The sequence below is a fragment of the Pectinophora gossypiella genome, chromosome 14 (genome assembly GCF_024362695.1).
Source record: "Pectinophora gossypiella chromosome 14, ilPecGoss1.1, whole genome shotgun sequence".
NCBI lineage: Eukaryota > Metazoa > Arthropoda > Insecta > Lepidoptera > Gelechiidae > Pectinophora > Pectinophora gossypiella.
The window spans coordinates 11,248,819-11,262,393 of NC_065417.1; the positions used below are offsets into that span (position 1 = coordinate 11,248,819).

General features: G+C 35.7%; 2 protein-coding genes across 2 annotated transcripts in view; one reads left to right on the forward strand and one right to left on the reverse strand.

The window, feature by feature from the left end:
* The window catches only part of LOC126372820 (brain protein I3-like), a 503,203-nt gene that overhangs the window by 312,949 nt on the left and 176,679 nt on the right, over positions 1-13,575 (reverse strand). The window lies entirely within an intron of this gene.
* LOC126372768 (GTP-binding protein Rhes) overlaps positions 223-13,575 on the forward strand; it is a 75,905-nt gene continuing 62,552 nt past the window's right edge. The window contains exon 1 of the mRNA XM_050018646.1: positions 223-328. The gene's annotated coding sequence lies outside the window, so the exon portion shown is untranslated. The remainder of the gene's footprint in view (positions 329-13,575) is intronic.

Consider the following 13,575-nt stretch of genomic DNA (forward strand, 5'->3'; position numbering starts at 1 on the left):
CTGCGGCGCAACTTTACTGCCTACAAATATAAAAGTCGAGTCAATATCATAAATATTTTTAGCGTTGGGTAACTTGATTTAGTGCTGGTATCCCTGGCGGCTCGTAGGCAGTGTCTACGAAGTTGGCGGCTACGACAGTCGCCCGTAGCGTTTGCTACGATTGTGCTACGCGGAAACGGCTACGAAACATTTTTTCTCATTTTTTGTTTTCAAGAAGCTAGTGTTAGTGAGTGGTTGAGTTGAGCGGCTGATACATTTTTTAAATTGTGCAGTGAGGTGAACTGAACTACCCGTGATTTAAAATTGTAGTTTTCACTTACGTAAACCGGTAAAGTAAAGTAAACTAGTAGTAATAATGTGTAAATAATTCAAAACTCCTTTTAAAACACCATAAGTCTTTCTTATATAATGAACCGTCTAGATATTATTCCTTAACAATTCAAAACGACTAATGAAAAGTTAATTTATTCAGTTACCTGCATACTTCATTATTACAATTAACATTGTAAATGTTATAAATTCAAGATATTAAACGGTTAAGTACTACAATTTCACCTTTTTTCCCTCGAAGGCAAATTAAGATTCAGTTTTAAAATTGAGGTTACAATAAAATAGGTCAGAGAGAGATATTGTCTGAGTAAAATATGCATAGAGCTGAGACAAGGGAGTGAAGTACTGCTCAGTACTTACCGTCTGTCGTTGAATTTTGGAGATGAAATTGTAACACAATCTTTGTACTGTCGTACGCGTACTTCGGTACATGAATCGAATGGAGAGATAAATAAATCACTAAGTACATAGTATAAAACAAAGTCGCTTATTCTGTCTCTATATCCCTATGTACGCTTAAATCTATAAAACCACGCAACGGATTTTGATGCGGTTTTTCTTAATAGATACAGTGATTCAAGAGGAAGGTTTATATGTATAATAATATCCATTAAATAGTGGAGAAATATTGTTATTTTTGAGGTTTTTAATGTGATGTCTTAAATAATTTCATTTTTTCTAGCATTGCACCCGAGCGAAGCCGGGGCGGGTCGCTAGTATAAATATATATGAATATGAAAGTATATTTCATGTGAACGGACCAAAAGATATCTATAACATAAACTGTACATTCAGTCATAGATATATAAACTCACGCTTGTTTCCTATCGGGGTAAACAGACACTATCAATTTGCTTCGATCCTGTCACACTTCTCTTGCAACATGAACTGTCTATATTAATACTAACTCTGTATAACACACATATTTGCAAAATACTGAAACTAAATTAGGCAAAAGGGGTTTATCGCAATTTGTTCCAAACAACCTACCTGTCTATACATAGTTAGATAATTCTTCTGAGCGATAATGAAATACGATAATGGCTTCTAATTTTATTTGTTATACCCGTCATTTTCTTATACAACGAAAAGGGAAGTGCGGGAAAAACTGTTCATTTAAAAATTAATTAATAACCCGGGCAAATTATATAGGCATCTCGCTGTTATGCAACCCATTTCACCGCCCAACTGGGCACCCTCAGGCCTGTTGTCTTAAACGTTGTACCGGGTGAGAGCCTTCAGCGTTCCCCATTTGTCCGGCCAAGTAGTTGATGCCATCTGCGGTAAATCTACAATAAGTCACGTCAAAACAAAAACCCATTTCACGTGTGTCAACTTAATTCTGTCGAGTTATTGGCCAATGTAAAATTTTAGGAGGGATTTTTTAAAATTCCGCTAAAATTGACGTATGTTTCTTAAATTTTATGCTTGTCGATTACCCGTCCGTTTCCTTATAATGAATGATAAGATATAAGAAAATGACAGGTATAACTTAAAATAAAATTAGGTAGTGTGTACTGGAATCAGCACCACTACACAGCTATACATAATATTTAGTAATCTGTGGTTATACGAGTTTATTTAGAGACTCCTGATTTAGCAAAGAGTTCGTTTCATAATAGGTCACTTTGGGAATTTGGCGATTAGAAAGTTTAATCACTGCACTTAAATGCGGGAAAGGATTGTTTTTTTTTAATTTTTGACGTGGCTTCATTGTAAGTTTGTCTCAGATGGCATTATGTTTTTGGCTGGAGTTCGGAAAAGAGCAATATCATAGATAAAAGTAAAGCTACAGATAGATATACCACTAGATATCATGCTTATTTAGTGGCTCGCTAATTGTATACTTTAATCAATCAAACAATAATTCTTACGAGTAGGTATTGAACAAAAACATAAACTCAAGACATGCACAGACGAATAAAATAGGCACAATAGGTGACCTTATTGCTAAACAACAATTTCTGCCAGGCAACCTTAATATGGTATGGTATGGCACACAAATGCCCAGTTATGAGAAATCCAATAAATTGATCGTGTAGTCTGACATTATTATAATGACATCTGTCGAACTGACGACTTTTATTCAGAAAAAATATAACAATTTTAAATTTAGAATACGTTGACTTTAAACCGGTTGTCAAATATAAAAATTATTTATTAAATAAAAATACATAAACAAGTACATTCCATCCAACTACAATTGTAACAACACACATATTATTAAAAACAAAACATAAAAAAGGAATAAAAAGCTATAAATAAAAAATGTCCTCCAGCTCACCACATCGAGGCAAAGTCAGAATACTGGCCACGTTGCCCCTCTGCACCGCCAAACTGACTCTTTGGGCAAAATAACTGCCTGCTCTAGGGTCGGAAGTTACCTCGATGAGGCGAGCTGAAATTGTCTTTAAAAACGGACGTGCTTCTGGACCCCATGGGCCCAACGTTTCTACAGCAAAACCGGTTGTTGATGTCTTCTGAATTTAAAATTGTCTTTGAAGCGTTTAAATAACAAAAAAGAATCAAATTTCGCCAAAAACAAAGAGAGAAACAGCCAGTGATCAGATAAAATCCTGTGCACACTGTAGCATACAAAGTTGTCTATAAATCAGGATGAAGTATGATCCGTCTCACATTTGCCTCAGAATTTTTGGAAGATTTTATTCATAAATCCCGCTAGAAGGATCCGCTTGCCTTTTCACGGTATTACGACCGGGTTCCTCCGAACCGAACGTGGAATATAAGTCGGTATGTTTTGTATCTACATCTATAGGCAACTTTGTCATTTAGATATCTTAAGGTGCTTTTTTCGACACAAGAAATAAAATCAACCTACCATTTTTAAAATAGTTACATTCAACCAGCCATTCAGGCTGGTCATCCACCTCACAATCCACACGAAAAAAATGATAAAGAAAAAAATATTTTTTAAGATTTAGAAAAGCTGGATCTAATTATTTATAGTTATCAATAGACTAGTCTAGACTGGTCTGGGTCTGGGTGGGGTAGTTTTGTTTTATTGATTTGTAATAAATTAAAAAAAGAGTGACTACTTGTAAATTACACACACGTATTATGTTTAATTTACCTAAGTTTTATTTTAAGACAATATAGTGTAAATCAAATTGTACTGGTTGCGTTGGAAGAGCGAGGCATTCCCATCTCAAGTGTCATCTGACTACTTTTAGGGAAGCCCCTGTGACTTGTTTGTTATAGATTTACAGAAAAAAAAACCCATTTTAAAATTTTTTTTATGCTTTATTTGCTTGCACTAGTGAGTTATTAATGTACTGTAAGGGCAGTTTGCATTAATACAGTTGACTCGACGTTTGATACGGTTCACCACCCATCGCGTTGGTCTAATAGAAACCTCGGTGAGGTGTGGGTACTTAGATCATCTTGTGATGGATGTACCTCTGACTAACCCAATTGGGATATAGTTGTAGGCTTATTCTATGTTATGTTGGACTATCTTTTATCTGTAATAATCTGTAAGTAATAAATCTGCAATTGGGCTGGTTTTCCCAACGGATTGGAAGGTCAAATTCGCAGTTGCTTCTGAAAAAACCACAGGTCCGGTTTTTAGTAATAATTTCAGGTCAGGTGGCCCTTTGAAAATGAGACGAAAACTTTAGTACAGGTCGCCCCTTAGTGCAGTCAAGCGTGTACGAGGCATGCCACGTCTCTGAGAGTTTTACAACTAACTTGCTCGCTCTTGAGATAATGGGTAGGCCCCAGTCGCGAAAGTTTTCTAGCCGCTAAAGGCCCTTATTGTGCATAGAAACTAGAGCACAATAACGACATGGGACATGGGACTGAAACATAGCGAGGAGTGGGTGCTATTATACCTCTGCTTACCTCTGTTGTTATGTTATGTTAAACTGGAGCATTTAGTTGTACAGTTGGTCTAGTGTTAGCTCGAATGTTTTGGAACATAACATAACATGAGCTCACGACTAAATTCCTAATTTTGGTAGTCAGAAGTACATCTATCGCATGATGATCTGAGTATCCACGCCTCACCGGGAATTCTGTTAGACCGTGATAGCTTACGAGCCGTTTCGCCATCTATACATTGGCAAGCCAACTAAAATCGACATCGATAATCGTTTGAGAAGCCACAAAAAGGCTACTTGATAACCTAGTCAAATGGGATACTTTTTACGAAACGTCAAAACGAAAGTTTTCTTTGGATTTTATATGGAAATACTGTCCTGTGACGTCATCAACAAAAGCGGTGAAACGTTATACTCATTGTTACTTAATTCATAAATAAATTTCGAAAATAAATAGGTACTTCTTCTTCTGTCGTGTGGGTTGTGACGTGGAATACCAACCCCATCAACCCTGGCGTCAGGGTTATTACTGAGCCGCCATAGGCCCCTGACATGACTCATGTAACGACTACGTACTTACATCAGTAAGTAGTAACCGGGACCAACGGCTTAACGTGCCTTCCGAAGCACGGATCATCTTAATCTCGGAGAACAAGTGATCAGCCTGTATTGTCCTAACCAAACTGAGAATCACAAAGTGATTTTTGTGATTTGTCCCTATAATTGTTCTCAAAATCCATCCTCATCATCGGTATTCATCCTCTATGATTGTCTATGTATATATATATATATATATATATATATCTATCTATCTATCTATCTATCTACCTACCTATCTATCTATTTATCTTTTCTATATATATATATATATATATAGAAAAGATAATAAAATAAATCTCTCTTCCGTTCTAACAGCTAAAACACGTTGTTTTATTTCATAATAAAATTAATTATTTATAACAGTCCCCACCGGGATTCGAACCCGGGACCTCCGAATCGTGCTCAACCATTGGATCACGGAAGCAGGTACTTAATTGTTATAACTATGCTGTCTTGTGACACATATCTTTAGTAGGTTAGGCAAGTGGACCCTGTAAAAACGGGAAAACGCGAGGGGTATGATGATGTATTATAGTTAAGGTAAATACGTATATAGCAGGAATTAGTGGAAACAGTAATCTTGTAAGAGTAAAAGCTTTTCGGGATCTTGCCTGCTAAGCCCCCAACGAGAGTCATTAGGGACGCGCAGTGTATCTTACATTATTCCATAGCTACTTACTCATGCGACATATACATAATATATAAAGTAATTCCCAAAGAGCCTTCTTAAAGTCATAGTGAGGCGGACACAGCTTACGCGCATAATCGCTTTCGGGGTCGGCAGAGACGCGAGTTACTAAAAGACTACTTTCATGTATGGGCAGTTTATCGAGCTACAATGACTACTAACACACAAACATTCTAAATATCTGTGAGAATGTATATGTTTTTATTACTCATTATAACGTAATAAATAGGTGCCCACACCTATTTACAGGTGCGGGTCTTCTTCTTCTATCGTGTGGATTGTGAGGTGAATTACCAATCCCATCAACCCTGGTGTCTGGGATCATGTCAGCGGCCTATGGCGGCTCAGTAATAGGTACGGGTGGAAGACTAAAATTCATGTTCTTTTTAAATATATTTTATATAGTTTTGCGATGGAAAATTACACTTGATAATAACTCAGAATGATGAGCTGAATCATCCCTATCAGTATTCGTTACGATGTCACTTACACCCCATACAAGTACACTCAGGTAGCCATACAAGTCCAGTCATGAGCAATATGATGTACCCACTTTAGGGACTCTGTCGCACTAACATTTTTGACATTTAGTGAGACTTACAGTTCAATTTGTCAAAAAAGTTAATGTGACATGGTACCAAAGTGTATACATATTAATGCTCGTGACTGTACGAACAAGTACGTATGGGTGTTAGTGACAGGGGTGTTTTAAAGATACGCCAGGTCATGAGTGAGTATGAAATTGCTGTTTAGCAATAAGGCCGCCTATTGTGCTTATGTTTTATTCGTATGTTTATGTCCTTTATATATGTTGTTGTGCAATAAAGTATTATTGATTGATTGATTGATTGAGTACTCTAATGCGGTGCGCATGCGTGAAGTCTTTGATGAGAGTGGAGGAAGCGAAGGTGGTGTGTCAGGATCGTAGTATGTGAAAGTCCGTGGCCTCTATCTACCCCAATGGGAAATAGGCGTGGTTAAAATATATAAAATAGGCACCTTATGTATATATGTATGTTCTTACAAGATAATATAGATATGTTTCATGAGATCACTACTAGGTCACAGGTTGTTTATGTTTAGACATTTAGGAGTCGTCGTCGCCGGACACGGCTTGGCTGATGATGATGTTTATAAAAGTATAACATAAACAGCCTATACGCCCCACTGCTCGACACAGGCCTCTCCTCAATCAACCGGAGGGGATATGGAGCATACTCCACCACGCTGCTCTACTGCGGGTTGGTGAAGGTGTTTTTACGGCTAATAGTCGGGACCAACGGCTTAACGTGCCCTCCGAAGCACGGAATCATCTTACTTTTTCGGACAATCAGGTGATTCAAGCCTGAAAAGTCCTTACCAAACAAAGGACAGTCTCACAAAGTGATTTCGACCATGTCCCCATCGGGAATCGAACCCGGACCTTCAGATCGTGGCCTGACACTCTAACCACTAGACCACGGAGGCTGTTTATAAAAGTATAATGAATACTTACTTACTTTGTTTGTACGACACAATGCTGAACACAAACAACTTTGGCGCCCAATAACAAGGGTAATATTATGCTATGAATGTTTTATTGCGATTGTGATGGAAACAACCGCCTCAGTAATAGCTCGCTGTTTTATTAAGCAACACCGGTACGTCAATAAAACCGGAATGCGCATGGAAGCGTGGGCAATTTAGGTTTCATAATAAAACTAGCCAGCTGCCTTCCCTACGCTACAGGGTATAACGTAGAGCCCTTGTCCAGGGATACGGACAAGGGCTCTACGTTATACACGAACTGACTACTACGGCCAGTCTTTTACTGTGCAAGCTGTGCGTTTATGGAACTCCTTACCTGCTTCCATCAGAGTCGCTAACTCTCTTCAGAGCTTTGCGAGCTCATTTTGAATCCTTATGTGGATATTCTTAAGATACTACTTTTATGTATGATGTATTTTATTTATTTCAATACTTGTTTTGTATGTGTGTGTGTATAGTCTATTATTTATTATTATAGTTTTCTTAGATTATGGTTACTTATATTTTTAGTATATATGGATTATATTACATTGAGTATTTATTAATATAGTATGTACGTATAGTATTAAGTATTTATTATGTTAACTTTAGTTTTACTTTTAGGTATTTATTTTTTGTTGCACCATCCCGCATCCAAGTTTGTGAATGTTTATTTCCTTTTGGTGGTTGCCTGGAAGAAATTGCTCTAGAGCAATAAGGCCGCCCAAATGGTACTGTATTCATGTGTTATGTCTGATTGTTTAAATGTAGTTCTGTGCAATAAAGTATATTTGATTTGATTTGATTTGGATACGGGTGAAGACCACTGTTTGGGGCTGCGGTTGTTCGTATTTAAAGACGGTGTTGAATATATTGTTCGGCTCCTGGTGTATGGGGACTGTAGGTGTAGTAGATGATGAGAGGTCGAGGGTTCTACTTCCAAGTGCAAAACACCAGATTGTTCCTTGTCACTATGTAATTAAGTTTTGGTAATCGTTAAAATACACTTTCGCGGGAGGCGTCGGCCATCCAATTCCGTAAAATATTGCCATGCAAAAAATATTAAGTAATTACTTGTGTTGCCAGCAACATATATTATGTTGGAGGCGATGGTTGCTCCGGTAAATAAAACCCTTCGAGATGTTTCTAAATGGACTATATTTGTTTAACTAGGAAATATTTACATAAGATAACATGCCTCGTCTTTCTGTTATCTGAGTTTAAATATATAATACAAAAGTCACGCCCCGTTGGCATGCTTATGTATGTATGAAAGAGATTTATGTAGCGTCTGTAAGTGGCAGAGTAGTGCACTTATGTACATCTGTCTACCCCAATTGGTATATAGTCGTGAGCTTATGTTGGTAGATAACAATAGCATAAAGAAAACAAGCGAAACCGCGCACAATCCACCTCAAGCATTCATCAAATTATAAAAATCAATAATCCGTAATTAACTTATGGACTCTTCAATAATTACACTGGAAACTGTAATTACAGGAGTGTAATTTTATTACCGCTACGTCAATAAAATGGCTTCTTTTGTTCTGCGCCACTTTTTACCCGACGGCGTAGCAATAAGAAGGGCTATTGGATTACATATTCCAATTTCCAATAACGTAAGCTCACGACTACATTTGTATTGCTCGTCTATTGCGTTTGAAAACCGTGTCTGTGCATTTTGACAGCGAAGGTTTTGACTGACGAACAAAGATACTAAGAATAACTGCTAGAATTGTAAATATTTTTGTGTGCGAACTGTCAAAAAATGCATCAATTCAGTCAATAAGTTATTATAGTTGGGTAGTATCCTAAAATAAAAATAAATTATGAAATTCTGATTACTAAATAAACTTATGAAAACATTTTATTTTCCTATTTAACTTATGAATTTTAATCCAGAAAAACGTAATAAAAGCCCGTCATTTAATCACGTTTTCCTATAAATAATAAAATAAATCTTTTTTTAAATTATATTTTATTTTGTCTTCACAAATTAATTATAAATTATTTTGTCTTCATAAAGGTAACACAAATTATGTAAACTTAACTAGGGTAATGATACGTACTTACAGACTATAGTGCCTTTGTGAGAGACTGGTGTCGATACTAGGTGTGACCCTGTGTGACAGATCACCAGGCTCCCAACCTCTTACGGGACTCCTAATTTATAACCTTAGAACTATAGGAAAGTGAAGCCAAAACAAAAACATAAAATATCAACATTGAGTGGTACACAAAAGAAGTATGTAAAATAAACGTAAAGATTCTGTGTGCGTTTGAGTGCGTGTGTGTGTGAATGTGTGCGCGCGTAAATGTGTGACGTCACAGTGTGCTTTTTCATAAAAAAAAAACTGTATACTCTGTAGTAGTTTCGTGGTTTAATATTTACTAAAAAGCAACTGATTTGACTAGTTGGAAACCAGCCTATTCAGTGCTTGTTTTCTTAGTGTCCCTTGGCAATCATAGCACTTCCGAATTCAAATGAGTGCATTTCCATGTTATTATCGTCTATTAGAATTTGAATGTAGAACTAAATACTTTTTTTTGTTTTGTTTCGATTCCCGCGTGAATATCAGGTGAGGTGAGAACAACGTGAATATGTTACTTTCTCGCCCACGATACTTCCAGATATATTTTTGGCTGGTACGCTAAAGGTTGGATTTCGCTTTGTTTCCATTGTTTTGACTCCTAATGTACCAGCGATTTGTAATTTCCCAGCGGCAGATTCGATATGAAATGTGGAAAAGCTTTCGTTGACAACTGAAATTCGTTCCGTCGTGCGAAAGAACAAAATATTTTGATTGTGAAATTAACACTGAATTTCGTGTAATTGGAGTTCTTACCTGATAATTATGTTTGTACTTATATAAAAGAGTTTTTTGGATGGTTTGAAGAAATGAACTTTATTTAGTTTTATTATTGATTTTGTATTGTGATGCAATTATCATTTTCTAGCAGGTAAGTAGGTACTTAATTATAAATACATTTCTTGGTCTAAAAATCAAACAAAATATTATATATTTCGTTTATCTATAAGTATTTACATAATAGTATCTGTTTATTAATTCTCGACTTCTTTTCAACGGTTTTTTAATACATTTTGGACAATACTTTTCGGCACGAACGCGTTTGTCAAGATACAACGAATTTTACTTTGATCTCTTCATTTTTAGGTAAAGAAATAAAAGAAGATTGTTCTTCAAAAAATAGGTTATGGCAAAACTGCATATTACTACCAACGAACTAACGTAGACTATTCCATTTTAACTCTAAACAAATAATCAACAAAACAATTGACATCAACGATAGTATTCAACCTTATTGATCACAAGATAAAGCCACGTCCGCGTCCCAAGATACCTCGACGTGGAACGCCCCACAAACAACACGTTATATAAATCAAACAATTCATTCTATCCACACGTCTGACTTGGTCTTTATTCCCTGAAGACTTACTGTCTGCTCTGAATGCTACGGAACCGTGAAATCTAAACATTTTGTCCAGTGTTCACCCATATCTATTTCACAGAGGTTCTGTCAGTAAGAAAAGTGATTTTCGCTCGAGACATTATATCCTGAACATTCCATAAAATTGTTAAGATTGGGTTTTCAGCGTATCTCGAAATAACGACTGGCATGATATTGCCTACGGAAATAGTTATAGCTTTTTATTCCCCCAGATTTTAAATTCCTGACTCGCAGAATTTGCAGCTAGTCTTGATAGTGTAGAATAAGTCTTGGACATAATGACTTTTATAAGCAATTCAAAGTCGATTTGCTACCGTGTTCTAAGGAACACTATTATTTTTTTCGGTAAGCCGAAAAAAAATTATTAAATCATTTTGTGTGTCCATAAGTTTATGTGTTCAAGTTGTTATATCTGATTATTAAAATTGATTTCTATGCAATAACTAAACTCAAATCAAATACAAAGTGTACGACTGAGAGGAATACTTATTTTTTATTAATACTTAACTAAAACATAGGTAATACCAGGTCTAAAATATAGTCCGTGCCGGGACAGAAGTCGCAGATTCTGCATAGAATAATTATTTATTTGTCAATTAGGGTGGTATTAATAAACGAATCTGCCCTCAAGACATGCTCAAGTCCCTGTTTTTATATAAGAACTGTCACATTGACATGATCTTGAGGGCAGTCTCGAAGCTGAGATTAGTTCATTAATACCACCCTTAGTTCCATTAAAATTCGTGGACTCCTGTCTTGGTGCGAACTATATAAGTACGTATTTTCTTTAAACCTACTGGTATATCTTTAGTCTTCGTTTTGTAATAAGACGGATTGTATTTAAACTTCTACAACTTGCAGATTGTTTGTTTTATATTAAGAAGTTACCACACAACAACACAACACCACAACACACAACATAACATAACACACACACAACACAACACACACAACACAAGACATAACATTATAGAGGGAAAAATTGAAGGGAAGAGAGGGGTAGACCTAGGATAACATTTATGAAACAAAGAAAAGAGAAGGTGCAGGTCGTGTCGTATCGGGAGGTGAAGGTTTTGGCGGGAAGAAGAGAGGAATGGCGATTACTCCACCGACAAGAGCGCAGCTCTTAAGTAGAGAGAGAGAGAAGTTACAGACTAACAGCATATAAGGAAAAGCTATAATCCCCACTAATGCGCTTAAGGACAGTAGATAATATTACCTTAGTCACGAGTCAAGATAATCCGACCTAGTAGATAATTGGGTCGTGTACAAGGTTCAAGATAAATTATGAAATTCTGATTGCTAAATAAAGACAGATCTAAAACTAACGAAAAACATATTTTTTTTTTTGTTCTTTTTTTGCTGTTTAGCAATAAGGCCGCCTATTGTGCTTATGTTTTATTCGTATGTTTATGTCCTTTATATATGTTCTTGTGCAATAAAGTATTATTGATTGATTGATTTTTTTTTCTATTTAACTTATTTATGAATTTTAATCAAGAGAAAACGTAATAATAACTCCGACACTTTATTACGTTTTTCTATGACGTCACAGTGTGCCTTTTCATACAAATTCTATAGTAATTTCATGTTTCGATGTTTAGTAAAAAGTAACTAGTTTGACTAATTAAAAACTAGCCTATTGCCTGAAATTCTTTCACAATGTGTGAATAATCTGTTTAAGCCCAACCAGCGTATATTACCTCGAAGGTTGGTAGAGCTCAAAGTTTCGTAGCCTACAGCTTGTTAATCTAGCTTTAAAAGGTAAACAACAGGGTGTCTTAATTTCGCAAGGTAACGTATTTCATTATTTTTTTTTTTTTCATTATATCGTTTCAATTTGAGTTAGATAGATAAAATATTTATTTAGGAGTTAGGGAATATCGTATGTGTGATGAACTTATTAGGCGGGTACTAGTTTTCTGATTGCCATTCCGCAATCAATCAGATTACATACATGTTGAATGAGCGACTGTGTTTGCACCAGCAACAAAAAAGTACTTATACAATTATTTTCAAAACAATTATTAAGAAAAAAAACATAAATATATTTCAATAAGATAACAATAAACAGAATGTTAATCCACCACAGGCTTTCTCATACATAATAAAATCCGCACAAGCTTCGTCAATCAAGAAGATAATTATTAATTATTTTTAATATTTATTATTGATTATTACGAGAAGACAATTATTTTTATTAGTAAGTAACCACACATGTTTATGTTACATGTTTTTTAAATTTGTGTGCAATAAATGGTTTTTATTATTATTAACCACTTATTTGATAATTCGATGGAACTATGCTTGGCTCTTTTATACACATGTTCACTGTTTGTTTATTTTTTATTGGTAAAGCAGATGCGCCTACGTGTATGTACGTTTAACTTGCGGGCAGCCTAATTGGTCTATCACGTTTAGCTGACATGAAAAGCTACATTACAGTTTAAGTAAACGATTATTTTTATGCCGACGCCGCTTTGCAAACGCGACTCAATTTTTGATCACCATTTTGATACGAACCCTTTGAAGGTGTCATGACGGTAGATAAACTTGTCCTTTCAGAAGTCATAAAAAGTCTTTGAATTTCATTGAGGTGTTATTAGCCTTTTAAGTAATTAGATCGGGTAGGCTTAGCTTGTAGAGTTGTATTGACAGTCAAAAAAATGTTATGAATGCACATTACATAGGTATATACACACATACTGTTGATAATCATTGTAATAACATAGACAATGTCTAGCGGTCGCTCTCTATTATTTTTTGTCTGTGGTTTAATGGCGTTTGATAATTGTTAGTTAAAATATAGATACTTTAAGAGTACTGTGGGTTGGGTGTTTTTTACTTAATAAATAAAAGACTATTAATAATAAATAAGCCTATATTTCATTTATCTTCTGGTTATGGGCCCAGGCCACTAGCTGGATTGAGAGGTGAATGTAGGCTTATTGTGAGTGAAATACTGTGCACGTGTCGATCGATCTCTTTTGGTGGTTATACACATCTCGCCAGGAAGGAATTTTGAAATTACTTGTTCGGAAGCAAGGCAGGACAACCTACAGGAGGGATACTATTATGGATACACAGAATGTGATGAAGCTAGAGGGTTCCAAGAACTGGAATATTTGGAAATTTCAAACA